This window comes from Canis aureus, chromosome 32 (genome assembly GCF_053574225.1).
Source record: "Canis aureus isolate CA01 chromosome 32, VMU_Caureus_v.1.0, whole genome shotgun sequence".
NCBI lineage: Eukaryota > Metazoa > Chordata > Mammalia > Carnivora > Canidae > Canis > Canis aureus.
The window spans coordinates 41027198-41040736 of NC_135642.1; the positions used below are offsets into that span (position 1 = coordinate 41027198).

The 13539-nt window shown below is 46.6% G+C and overlaps 1 long non-coding RNA gene across 2 annotated transcripts; it reads right to left on the reverse strand.

Moving 5' to 3' along the window:
• Window positions 1–1531: 1531 nt before the first annotated feature.
• Window positions 1532–6028, reverse strand: LOC144302901 (uncharacterized). Of its 2 annotated transcripts, XR_013369901.1 has the most exons (4): window positions 5856–6028; window positions 4623–4749; window positions 4362–4508; window positions 1532–2039 (listed from the first exon to the last, which is right to left on the reverse strand). It is a non-coding gene; the product is annotated as an uncharacterized LOC144302901 (long non-coding RNA). The 2 variants fall into 2 exon arrangements; XR_013369900.1 differs by having other exon boundaries at window positions 1532–4508.
• Window positions 6029–13539: the final 7511 nt, after the last annotated feature.

Here is a 13539-nt window from a genome sequence, read left to right on the forward strand (position 1 = left end):
TCACGCCAGTGTGTCCGCAGTGGAAGTCTGAACTTTCACCTCTAGATCTCAGTGTCCCCAGCTCACTGAAGGACAACCTCAAGACTCACAATTGCTTGTGCAAGAAATCAGGGAGTCGATCCTTGATGGATCCTTTTTCTCACTCCTCTCTACTGTCAATGACTAACCACCAAGTCCGGTAGATTTTCTTTCCTAAGTACACGTAGAGGATAATATTGTGAAATGTCTGCCATGGTTTTTATTCTGGGAATGTGAGTTGGTTCACTCTCTCATGCCCCACGAGACTTTTCTCAAATATCACCTTCCCCATCGGGTCTAGCTTGATGCCCTCTCTTCGTCCTCCAGAGCTTTACCCTGTTTTCCTTCCTCACCTTCTGCATTTGTCACTTGAAATGCACTGTGGAATTTACTACCTATTATTGCCATTGTTTCTGGCCTGCCTCTCCTGATCAGAATACCAGCTCTCCAAGGGCAGGGATTTTTGTCTATTTTGTTCACTGTTGTGTCCCAGGGACCTAGAGCAGTGCCCAGAGAAGGGACTCAACTGACTTGTGTTGCCGAGGTGTAGATTTCTTCATGAGGAAGGCAGGACTGGCTGAGACAAAAGGAATCATTGCTATTCACAAATGGGACTCTTCAAAGAAGTGTTTCTTGACCCTAGCTGCACATAGAACCATCTGGGAGCTTTGAGGATCCCGCTGCCCAGACTAAGCCCCAGCAGACCAATTAAATCAGAAGTTCCCAGAATGGGAACTTTTTCAGGTCGCTCCAAAGAGCAGCCAAGGTTAAGAACCACTGCTTTAAAGCAACGGGAATTATAATGGTCATAAAAGCAAATTTTTTGTTTACGAAAGTCAGGCTTTGTGGTGGAGAAAAAAGCATGTGTGGGTTCTGAAGATCCCGAGCTCGGAGAACTGGGTGTTTGAGCAGGGAAGAAAGTAGATTACGGCATGGAAGGAGAGACAAGTTCAGCAGTGTTGGGGCTGGTACCATAGTCCCTGTGTCCTGGCTCACACTGTGGATAGGCTTGGGGATGAAGAGTTGGGAAAAGGCTTTCTTTTAACCCCTTAACTTTTCATTTTGAAATTATTTCTGATTTGTAGAAAAATTGAAGAGAGAATAAAGCACAGAAATTTCTCACAGGGATCCCTGGGTGGCGCAGCAGTTTAGCGCCTGCCTTTGGCCCAGGGCGCGATCCTGGAGACCCGGGATCGAATCCCACGTCGGGCTCCCGGTGCATGGAGCCTGCTTCTCCCTCTGCCTATGTCTCTGCCTCTCTCTCTCTCTCTCTCTCTCTCTGTGTGTGTGTGTGTGTGTGTCTCTCATGAATAAATAAATAAAATCTTTAAAAAAAAAAAAAAGAAATTTTTCACATACCCTTTGCCCAGCTTCCCCTAATGTTATCATGCTACAGGACCCTTATACAATTGGAGAAACCAAAACATAAAACACTGAAAAATATTGTTAAGTAATTTGCAGGCTTTTAAAAAAAAGATTTATTTATTTATTAATGAGACAGAAAGAGAGAGAGAGAGAGAGAGAGATGCAGAGACACAGGCAGAAGGAGAAGCAGGCTCCATGCAGGGAGCCTGATGTGGGACTCGATCCCGGGTCTCCAGGATCACCCCCTGGGCCAAAGGCAGGTGCTAAACCACTGAGCCACCCAGGGATCCCCCAATCTGCAGGCTTTATATGAATTTCACCAGGTTTTCCAACAATGTCCCACTCCAAGAGGCCACATTGCATTTAGTCATCAGATAGTCTCCTCCAATCTGGGACAATTTCTCAGTCTGTCTTTGTCTTTCATGATGTTGACACTTTTGAAAAATATTCATCCATTTTTCTGTTGTTTTCTTATGATTAGACCAAGGTTATGTGTTTTGGGCAAGAATACAGCAGAAGTGATGTGCTCTTCTCACTGCATCTTATCAGGGGTAGGTGTTGTCCATCCGTCTGATTACTGGCGGGTGTTCATCTTGATCACTTGATGGTGTCTCCAGGTTTTGGTGGAGGAGTCTTTTGTCTCATTTCTTCTAACTCTTTGTGAACATAAGCAATGGAACATTTAGGTAGGGACAATCTGGATTAGTCTCTCATGCCACCTCACCTAGAAATTCCTTCACTTCCAGTGGTTTGTGAAGGGGATAAGCCAATGTTTCTGCCCCCTGGAGAGGGGCCAAGCAGGTGGAGAGTTCACCTGGCTGCTAGAGGACCCTGGAGCAGAAGCAGGGGGAAGGACAGTTCTGGGCCAATGCAGGTGGAGAGGCGGTCAGTCTCAGAGGACTGATGGGGCCAGCCATAGCAAAAATAGGTGGATGGTCAGAAGGGAGCAATACAAATCTTCCATAGCAATACCACTGTACAAGCCTTCCTCTACTTATGATGGGGTTATATCCTAATAAATCCAACGTAAGTTAAAAATAATCTGTCAAAAATGCATTTAATACACCTGACCTACCGAGCATCATAGCTTGGCATAGCCTACCTTTAATGTGCTCAGAACACTTACAGTAGCTCACAATTGGTTAAAACCATCTAACACAAAGCCTATTTTATGATACAGTGTTGGCTATCTCATGTAATGTGTTGAAAGTGAAAAACAGAAAAAGCAACGATTGTATAGTTATAGAATGGTTGTAAGTGTGTCAGTTGTTGATCTTCATGATGGTGAGGCTGACCGGGAGCTGTGGGCCTGATGCCCAGCACCGCGAGGGAGTATGGTACCACTTATTGCTAGCCTGGGAAATGATCCAAATTCAAAATTTGAAGTATGGTTTCTACTGAATGCATATTGTTTTTGCACTCTGATAAGGTCAAAAATTGTTAAGTTGAACCATCATAAGTCAGAGACTGTACGCTTAATCTGCTGGGAGAATGGACCATATATCACACTGCTGGGCGGTGTTACAGGAATGGAGTGGGGGTCAACACTGACACCCAGACAGACCTGGTTGCTCTGCTGTGCTCAGCAAAGACCAGGGAACAACATATAGACCAGGAGTCTCTTCCCTGGTTCCATGATGTCTTCCAAACCATGCTAGCTCTCGTGTATGTTTTTTTTTTTCTTTGTTTGTTTTCGTGTATGTTTTTCCTTCATGTCTCTTTTACTATTGTCATCACATGGTGATATGAATCATTATTTAATGATTATTTGCTGTTTAAACTATAAGGTCTATGAGGGCAAGAACTATCACCGTGTCCCTGGAGCCTAGTACAGTGTCTGGCTCGCAGGAGTGGATATTTATTGAGTGAATGAAAACATGAATAAACGGGAGTCATGCCTTTGGTCCGGATCTGAGGGGTTGGAGCAGGATTCTAAACACAGAATCTGCCTGCATTGCCCACCAAGATGCCATAGGAAAGAGGGAAGTCCTCCTCAGGTACCCTTAGGACAGGGACCACACATTCTTTTGCTCAGTTTTGCTAATTTGCATGTGTCTGGCCTTGTTTCCACAAGACCAGGCAACGTATGAGATTCATCAGCCTGGGACACAGGTGTGGGAGGCTGGTTACAGGTCACGCTGCAACCTGCTGGCACCTCAGCATCTTCCACTCTTGGCTCTCTTGACACCCAGACGGACCTCGTCCTAGCCAGGGTCTCTCTCAGCTCTCTTCCCATCTCCACCCTGTCCTTCCCATTGGCTGTAGGGCTTCCCCTACCTCACTCCAACAGGGGCCCCTGCCTTCCTGTCTCTGGACCCATAAAAAGCTACTTTGGTCTCCGTCAATAGGCTGTCTCTTTACGAGGGTGATGCTGGTTTGCAGAACGGAGCCTCCAGGTGGGGCAGGATGGAGCCAGCCCCCACAGACAGCTTTGCTTCTCCAGATGATGCATTAAGCTGCATCAGCAGATTTTTGCTTTTTATGAGGACAACTACGACTCCCGAAAGAAGCCTTACAGAGAGGGTACAGGGAGGGAGGGGAGCAGGGAGAGGAGTGAGGGAACATAATTCTCAAAGTTCAGAGAGCCCTGCTCAGATCCTGTCCTCTCTGCCATCTTCCTGTGTCATCGTTGGAGTCTCTAAGTGCACCAGTAATGCTCGCCTACCACTCACGCGGTGTGGACACAGGCTCACCCAGGTGCGGAACACACACAAACTTACACTCGCCACCACCATCCCTTGGCCTGCTGCCCTCTTCTGCTTTTCTCCCCTCTATCGCCCAGCTCACTCCTGGCCCTCCCCACTCCCCCACCTCAGTGACATTTCAATCATCCCTTACTCAGGGAGGCCCTGGCCCAGACTCCCGGTGAAGTGCTCTCAGAGCACCACGTGCCATGCCCCAGCCCCCTTTTGGTGTTGTCTGTAGTGGAATTTGACATTCATTTGTGTGTTTCTTTAATGAATATGTGCCTCACCTACCAGACTGTAATTTTCAAGTGACAGTCCGTTTTGTTCTATGCTCTGTACTTAGCACGTTGTCTGGTACGAAGCAGGTTGTCATTAAATAATCGCTGAATGAATTACAGGGTTTCCCTCGCGCTCTGGAAGCGGAGCTCCTGTGAACGTCTGTGTAAGCCAAAACGGTGCAACAGAGAAAAGAAATTACCATTAATTTATACGGGAACATTTTTTAAGCGGTCCCAGACCCAAAAAGTAATCCCTTTTCAGCTTTTCTGATACCTTAGGGCACAGCTTGCTAGTGGATGCACAAAATAAATTGAGATAAGGCCTGACGCTGAGATGCTGGTGTCAATCGTGGGGAAGGGGCATGATGGGGCCATTGGCACTTGGGGCCCATGCTGACTCCCTGCAAAACAAACACCGAACACTATTTTCAATTTTCACCCTTTTAATACCATTAACAGTGAAAATCCTCTTTGGGGTTTCTTCTGTTAGTGAAAACAGGTCCGGATGTAGGTTTTGTGTAAAAGGGTAGTGGTGTAAACTGAACTTTCATAAAGTGGGGCATGCCTGTAATGGTTGTGGGAGGCAGCTTCTGAGACTGCGCCCCAGGACCCCTACCTCCCAGCAGTTGTGCCTTTGTGTAGCTCCTCCCCCGAGGGTGGGCTGGGTCTAGTGCCTCACTCCCAAAGATGGGAGAAATGATGGATGTCACTTCTGAGATTAGCTTATAAAGGACTGTAATTCTCATCCCTCTCTCTCCCTCTCACTCCCTCTCTCTCCCCACCCCTCTCGTCTTGACTTGCTTGTTCTGATGAAGCCAGCTGCCATGTTGTGAGCAGCCCCATGGGGAGGCCTGTGTGGCAAGGAACTGAGGGTGGCTTCCAGGTGACAACCGGTGAGGAACCGAGGCCCTCAGTCCACCTACTGGCAGTGAACTGCCTCCTGCCAGCAGGCAGGTGAGTCAGGCCTTGAGATGGCTGGGGACTGGCTGGTCCCTTGGTTTCACTTTGTAGAGGACTTAGAGCCAGAGGACCCAACTAAGCCATGCCCCGATTCCTGACCCATAGAAACTGGGAAATGATAACTGTTGTTCCTTCCAGTCACCAAGCTTGGGGGTCATTGTTACACAGCACTGTTATGTACAGATGGCTAACGTAACCGATGGATGACCGAGACACCCACAGCCACCGTGCCCTGAGGTGTGTGCTCCTCAGAGCCTCCCCTCTACATCAATTGGCCTTCATCTCACCACACGTGAGCATCATTTGTGTGAGCACGCGCACACAGCACCCCCTCCACGAGCACACATATCTGAGCCCTGAGAGGCCCTCCACCTTTCTCACCCTTTGCTACCTTACAACCCCATTCAGGTGACATCTGTTTAGTAATTCTCTTGTGTCGAGCCAGAGCTCCAGGCCCACTTGGAAGCCACGCCTGACCCTACCACGGAGCCTCTTATCCTAACAGACCCCCTGCCCAGGCCTATGTCACAGCTGAGGCCAGACTTACCACTTGCCCAGCAGCCTTGTGAGAGCTGCTCAGTGTGAAGGTGGAGGCTGGCTCCAGCCTGAGGAGAGTAGCAGGAGAAGGGCGATTGCAGGGGAAGTTGTCTCTCATACCCCCCTCCAGTGCCCGCCTCTGCTCCACACAAGGCCGGCCTGTGCTCCTGTGGCAGCTCAGCCCCCCTCCTGCCAGCAGGGTCAGAATAAAAGGGAGCTGTTCCCAGCCTGGAGCCCTCCACCGGGCAGCAGTGGGCAGGGCGGCGCACGCCCCTCCCAGGCTGGCAGCTGGCTGGGCAGCAAGGACAGGGTGGCCCCTAACAAACAGGAGATCTCCTTTCTCCTCACTTGCTCAGTCCCAGCCTCCCAGAAGCTCTGGAGAGAGGCCTCCTGCAGCCCAGGACTCACAGGACACTTTCCTGGGAGTCACTTCTATGAGAGGGATCAATATCTGAAAGCACCAATAGGAAATGCTCACATTTCTGGTACTGGAGAGGGGGCTGATATTTTAGAGGCCTCTCCTCCAGGCAGATTTGCTGGCAATAGCATGAATATCCTTCACTGAGTGGCAGAAAGAGATCTAGAAAGCCCTTATTTCCAGCTCCTCTCTCCTGACCATCTTACTACTGACTCAGAGGCTCCTGCCTCGCTCTGGGTCTAATGAAGTTATTCGGAGTCCAGTGCTGGTTTCCTTGGGAAGGATGATTGAGGAACATCTGCAGGCATTTATGTCTTGCTTTCTCAGGCCTTATTTTCCCCTTGGCTCTGCTTTCTTTGGACAAAAATATGGAGCTCTGCTCTCAGGGAGAATGAGCAGCACAGGCAGGCTGAAGAACTGAGTCATCTGGATGGACTGTCCGTAGGGATTCTCAGGGCCCTCTGAGGCTATTTGCTTAGCTTAGACCTCAGGCTTTGGGCAAGGCCAGAAGCCCTCAGCTTGTGCTTCCCATAGACAGTGCCAGGGAAGCACTCTCAACTGTTGCTCCTGCCAATCACCTCTGAGGAGCCTGCTGCTTCAGACCTCAGAGAGAGGGGAGGTTCTCTCTCAATCTGAGAGGCTCTCACTGGCACCAGCACAGTCACAGGCTCTGACTGCAGAGAGTTTCAGGGGGTGCTGCAGTCTGGGCTGAAAGGTAAAGTTGAGGGGCATCTAGGTGGCTCAGTTGGTTAAGCATCCAACTCTTGATCTCAGCTCAGGTCTTGATCTCAGGGTTATGAGAAATCAAGCCCTGTGTTTGAAAAGAAAAGAAGACAAGAGAAAAAGAGAGAGAGAGAAGAAAAGAGAGAGGAAAGAAAAGAAGAGAAAAGAAAAAAAAATTGAGATAGCTTTAGAATTATTATTAGTGAATCTTGCCATGTGTCCCCAGAGGCCTGTGCCCTGTGTATCCCTCTGTCTCTGTGTGTTTGTGTGTAATGGCAATAAAAACAGGGACTTCTACCTGGACAAGTCTTCATGGGAAAAGGAATTGACTATTTCTCCTAATGCACATCTGTCCATCCATCCATCCATCCATCCATCCATCCATCCATCCATCCTCTGACTACTTATTTACTATCTATCTCTCATCAATGGCCATGTGGTCCTGTGTATCAAGGAACTCATGATCTAGTTCAGGAGACCAACATCACAAATGGTGGCAGTGGGGCAGGTGATGGTCTCTGGTTGGTATCAGATAGGCGCTGCATCTATGATCTGTGCTCAAAAATGCCCTAATTAAAAAAAAAAAAAACAAACACCCTAATTTACATCTGTGCTCAAAAATGCCCTGTTTTCCAACCTCCCAAGGACTTCCAGGTCTTAGACCTTCCACTTCCAGCCTCTTGTCTTCCCTTCCTATTTCTCCAGCTTTCCAGGAGCCTCTACTCTGTTGGAACCTTGGTTCCATTTAGGCTCAATCATTTGCCTTCCTTGTGCCTATACTGACATTCTGAGCACTGGTCCTTCGTGCCCTGGGGCTATTATACATACATGGTCTCCAGCCAGTTGGTCCCTCCACATGTCTAGTAATTCTTTTATGTTTCTGTAGAGTTTCATTCTTCTTCTTCTTCTTCTTCTTCTTCTTCTTCTTCTTCTTCTTCTTCTTCTTCTTCTTCTTCTTCTTCTTTTTCTTCTTCTTCTTCTTCTTCTTCTTCTTCTTCTTCTTCTTTTTCTTCTTCTTCTTCTTCTTCTTCTTTCTTCTTCTTCTTCTTCTTCTTCTTCTTCTTCTTCTTCTTCTTCTTCTTCTTCTTCTTCTTTCTTCTTCTTCTTCTTTTGAGCTTTATGCTTCTTGTTCTCCACACAGGCCATTCCGGCTTGTCCTCAAACCTCCAACTCCACTGTTGCCCTGTCTGTTATGTCTCAGCCTCCATTAGAAGTCTCCCTGCTGCCACTTTACAGATAAAATCCCATCTTCCTGTCATCACACCTCAGAACTGTCTGAACCTGCATCTGTATATCCCTCCTACCCTCATTACCATGGTTGGGGGGGCGGGGTCTGCGCCCTAGACTCCAGTCCCTCTCACCTTCTCAGGGACTATTTTTCTCCCTCCCCACTTACAGCTGCAATCTTTATCTCTTAATCAGCCTCTTGCCATCAATATTTACATATGCTCGAGTTTTTTGTCTTAAAAAAAAAAAGCCTTTACTGATACCACTTGTGTCATCTCCATCTGTCATCCCACCTCTTCTCTTGTTCACAACAAAACTTCTTGTGTATTTCCTATGCTCATATACCACATTCCTTGCTTACTCCTCAACACTCGGTCGTCAAGTTTTTGCTCACTCTTATCCATTGACACTGCTTTCTTCAAGATCAAGGATGTTCTGGTGCCAAACTCAGTGGGCATTTCCTATTTCTTTTCATTTGATCTCTCAGTTGACCACTCCTTTCTTATGAGTCTTGCTCCCTTGGCTTCCGTGACCTTACTCTCCCATTTTCTCTCCATCCTTCTGACCACTCCTCTTTAGTCTTCTTCTTCTTCTTTTAAGATTTTATTTATTTGAGAGAGAGAGGGCGGGGAGAGAACATGGGGAGGGGGAAGGGTAGAGGAAGAGGGAGAAGCGGACTCCCCGCTGAACAGGAAGCTTGATGTGGGGCTTGATCCCAGGACATGATCCCTATGATCATGACATGAGCTGAAGGCAGATCTTTGACCGACTGAGCCACCCAGGCAGCCCTAGTCTTCTTTTCTTTAAACCAACATGTTTATTATTTTATTTTTAATTTAATTAATTTATTTTTTGAGATGGAGGGAGAGAGTTTGAGAGAGAGAAAGAGAAAGAGAAAGAGAGAGAGAGCAAGCATGAATAGGAAGGGGGGCAGAGGGAGAGAGAGCAAGAATCTTAAGTAGGCTCCACACCTAGTGTAGAACCTGACATGGAGCTCAATCTCATGACCCTGATATCATGACCCAAGCTGAAATCAAGAATCAGATTTTCAACTGACTGAGCAACCTAGGTGCTCTGGCCTTTTTAGTTTTCTTTAATGCTTTCTCTGACTGTTGCTCAAATGTTCCTACTCTCTGGGACTCTCTCCTACTCCCTCTTGTTAGGCTACATACTGTAGCATCTAATCTGTTCTGTTAGCATTGAACCTTGATGACTTCTATGTAGTGAGGACTTTTGGTTGCTAATGATAGAAGCTCAATTCATACTAGCTCAAGCAAAAATAAAGAGAAGTTTTAGGCTAGCATAACAGGCAACTTTAGAGGTGGCATTAACTTCAGATATTTCTTGTTCTAGGGACTCAGATGATGTCATCAGACCTCTCTTCCTCTGTGTTCTCTGCTAGTTCTGCTTCTCTGTTTGTTGGCCTTATTCTTTTCTATTGCAGACAGGCTTTTTTTTTTTATGCAGATGGGATGGGGCAGAGGAGTGGATGTATACAACCCAAGATGATCTAGATCACCATTCTTCGGAAAGAACTTCCATCTCCCAACATTGTTATTTCATTCCCAGGAAAGGGGTCTGGTTAATCCAATTAGAGTTACATGCCTACATAATGGACTAGTCAGTGAGTTTAGGGTAGTAGTGGGGATCTGTAATTGCCAGTCCACCAGGACCACAATGAATTGTAGAAGTACAGCTTTCTAAAGGAAAAGTAAGGTACCATAATCAGAAAGAGAGAGGAATACAGAATGGACAAGACAGGTATTCATTGTAATTTATTCTTCCAGTCTGGACCTTTCCCCTATGCTTCAGTTTAGCCATGTGATATGTATCTCTGCTTGAATGTCTCCAACTCAAGAAGTCTTTGCATGGATAACCTAGAAAATAAATCCTGAGTCACAATGCATATGATAAGGCTTTATTAGGGAGCATACTTTCAGGATAGCAAAGAGTGAGAGAAAAAAGATAAATGAGGAAGGGAAAGAAGGAAGCAAATATAAGGTGATGTGTTACCAAGTGTTGTGGGTTGAACTGTGTCCATCAAAAAGATAGGCTGGATCCTAACTTCTGGTACATGTGAATGTGACCTTATTTGGAAGTAGGGTCTTTGCAGATGCAGCTACTTAAGGGAAAGTTTTACTGGGATAGGGTGGGCCTTAAATCCAATTTGTTTGCGGCCCTTATGAGAAAAGGAAAGGACACTCGGGGACAGACATAGGGAGAGAAGGCCATGTGAAGACAGAGGCAGAGATTCTAATGATGCTGCCATAAGCCAAGAAGAATACTTGTAGGGCCACAGGCTGCTAGAAGAGGCAAAGAAGGATTCTCTCCTGGAGCCTTCAGAGGTAGCACAGCCCTGTCAACATCCTCATTTCAGGCTTCTGTCCTCCAGAACTCTGAGAGAATTGATTCCTGTTGTTTCAAGCCACCTGGGTATTTTGTTATGGGAAAGTACTACACCAAACTAGCCACAACTTCATTAAAAAATGCAGCCAATTGGGGCACCTGGGTGGCACAGCGGTTGGGTGTCTGACTCTTGGTTTTGTCCCAGGTGGTGATTTCAGAGTTGTGAGATTAAGCCCCATGTCAGGCTCCATGCTCAGTGGGGAGTCTGCTTGAAATTCTCTCTCTCTCTCCTCCCCCTCAAATACATAAATAAATAAATATTTTTAAAAATGCACAGGTACTTGGGCATGTTGGAGTGTCTTCTAGACAGGACTTACAGAAGCACCATGCCTAGGAACACTCCTTTGGGGTAGGAGACATAAAAATCTAGTGATTTCTTCCTTTCCCCTACTTCATGGGTCAAGTCTGCTTCATGAGTATTAACGCTCATGCATTTCTGGGTTGTGTTAACTGGCATCCACTGGAGAAGCCAGACCATAAGTTTACAGTTTGGTGTTTCATGTAAGCCTAAAATTGATCAGAGAAGCCATATCTTGGAATGGGTCCAGCCAAGTTCAAGAAAGGCTGGAGCTTGTAAGATTATTGATGTAGACAAAGTGGAATGAGGCAGGGAAGCTGTAGTACATCCTATTATGCAAAGAACTGGAGATGAAGCATCACCTGGGAAACTGCTGGACAAGCTGCAGGCCCTGGGTGGAACAGAGTCAACCGTTTGTGACAGCTCCTTGTGGAACACGTAGAGAAGGTGCTGGTGGTATGGCTTCCCAAGTCCACTACATAAGGAGCCGTGCCCTTGCTATGGCTACATGAGAAGCAGTTCAAATAGCTAAAGATAATTCCCCCAAGACCAACCTGACTTGGCATATGATAAGTGGGCACCAGTGATTGCAGCTGGGCAATCCCCTTTGGACTTGGGGGGCAGGTGGGGATGAGCAAATCTTGGGGTGTGTACATAACAGGATCTAGAATAAAGTCCAAACTGCATTTGTCATCATCCCTCTCCAAACCCAAACTTGCTATTCCTGTGCTTCCTGATTCAATAACCCGAGCCACAAACTATAGAGTTGTCCTTGACTTTTCCTTTTTCTCCCGTGTTTAATCCATTGCCAACTGCGATCAGTTCTGCCTCCATGACATCTCTAGATTCTGACCACTTCTTTCCATTTCCATTACCAAAGTACTCTCCCAGATGACCATTTTTTCTAGGTTGAATATTGCAAGAGTCTCCAAATGGGCTCCTTACCTTTTGTCTTGTCTGTCTCCAAAATGTGCCCCTCCCTGCAGCCAGCGTAATCTCCCTGAAACACAAATCTAAACCAAGTTACACCCATGCAGACAATTCTTCAAAGGCTCTTCATTGATCTTAGGATAAAGATCCAAATACAAGGGCTCTGCAATGCTCTGGCTCCACTGAATCCTCTTCGTTCTTGTCTTGCTGCTTCTTTCTTGCATGCTACAATGCAGCCACTCTGAATTTCTTTTAGCCTTTCTACCATGCTATGCTCTCACTGCATCTCTCCATTCATTCACCCAGCAAGTGTCTGGTGAGTGCTTACTGTGTCCGAGCACTGTTTTAGGTCCTGGGAATATAGCAGGGATGCTCTCTTCCTCTTGAGCCTTTGCACAGACTGTGCTTCCTGCCTCAGATGTCCTCTCTGGCAGACAATGAGAACTGGCTACTCAGGAACTTCTCTCTTGTCTTCCTATTGGAGAGCTTGGAAAATAAAAAGACTGTTTCCCAGTCTTTCTTTTAGGTAGAGGACACATACGGTTCTGGCCAAGGCGATCAAGGCAGAAGTCTATCTAAAGGGCATCCTTTCCTGAATAAAAATTCTCATTAAGGGCCTTTTGCCTTTCCCTCTTCTTTCCACATAGAAAATGGACGTAAAATCTAGGGGTGCAGCAAGAATGAGGCAAGAATGAGGAGGCAAGAATGAGGAGAGTAGCCTCCATGCTAAGGAGAGTGAATAGAAATAGGGAAAGAGCCCAGTGCTGAGGCCACTATGCACAGGCATGTCGGTTGTACACTGAACAACTCTAGGGGGCACCATTAGCATAGACCGTGATCTCGTTAAACTGCTGCACTGGCCCTGGCTCTGGTCTAATCTCCAAAGGGAGGTAAGTGGAGGGACGGACAGGAAGCTCTGAATTCTGTAAATTGTGGATTTTCCCAAATCTCTCCCGCAACCAAATCATTTCCATGACCCTTGTGAGAAGGCTTTTGAAACTCAGAGGCTGAGAACTGACTCCATCCTTTGCACTGTTGCCTCTCCCTAAGGCAATAATAAATGATGACTTGCTTAGTTCAGATGGGGAAAGAAATCGGAAAGGAAAAGAGGAAGGAAAGAATGAAGGAAGGGTTAGAATTCATTGGTTAACATTTTAAACCATTACCTTGTGACAAGTGTACCCAACAGAGGTCTGTTCCATCTCTGATCTCCTCTTCCTCGCCTGCCCAGACCTTAGCCTTGATCTAAAGGCTTTTCCACTTAACAGTATTATGGAAACAAACATTCGTGTTCCATAGACTCCTCTGCCCAGCCTGTAGCTTCAAGCGGATTATAAACAGACTCCCCTCTTGCCAGGGAGCTCAGGCCAGATGACCAGGCTCTAAGAATGTATCCCCATTTATTTATTAAAGTTTTTCCTATATTAAAAAATATAATTTTGGGAGGCACCTGGGTGGCTCAGTCAGTTAAGCCTCTGCCTTTGGATTGGTTCGTGATCTAGGAGTCCTGGAATCTCCTGTCCCTGTGCCCCTCCCCCTTGCTCATGTTTTTTTTTCCTCTCTCTCTCTCAAATAAATAAATAAAATCTTAAAAAATACATAATTTGGGGAGATGTTTGGAAACATGAAATTTTTCCACGAGGGGTTGCCTGAGGGCCAGGGGACCCTGCAGGGACTGCTCCATGGGCTGTT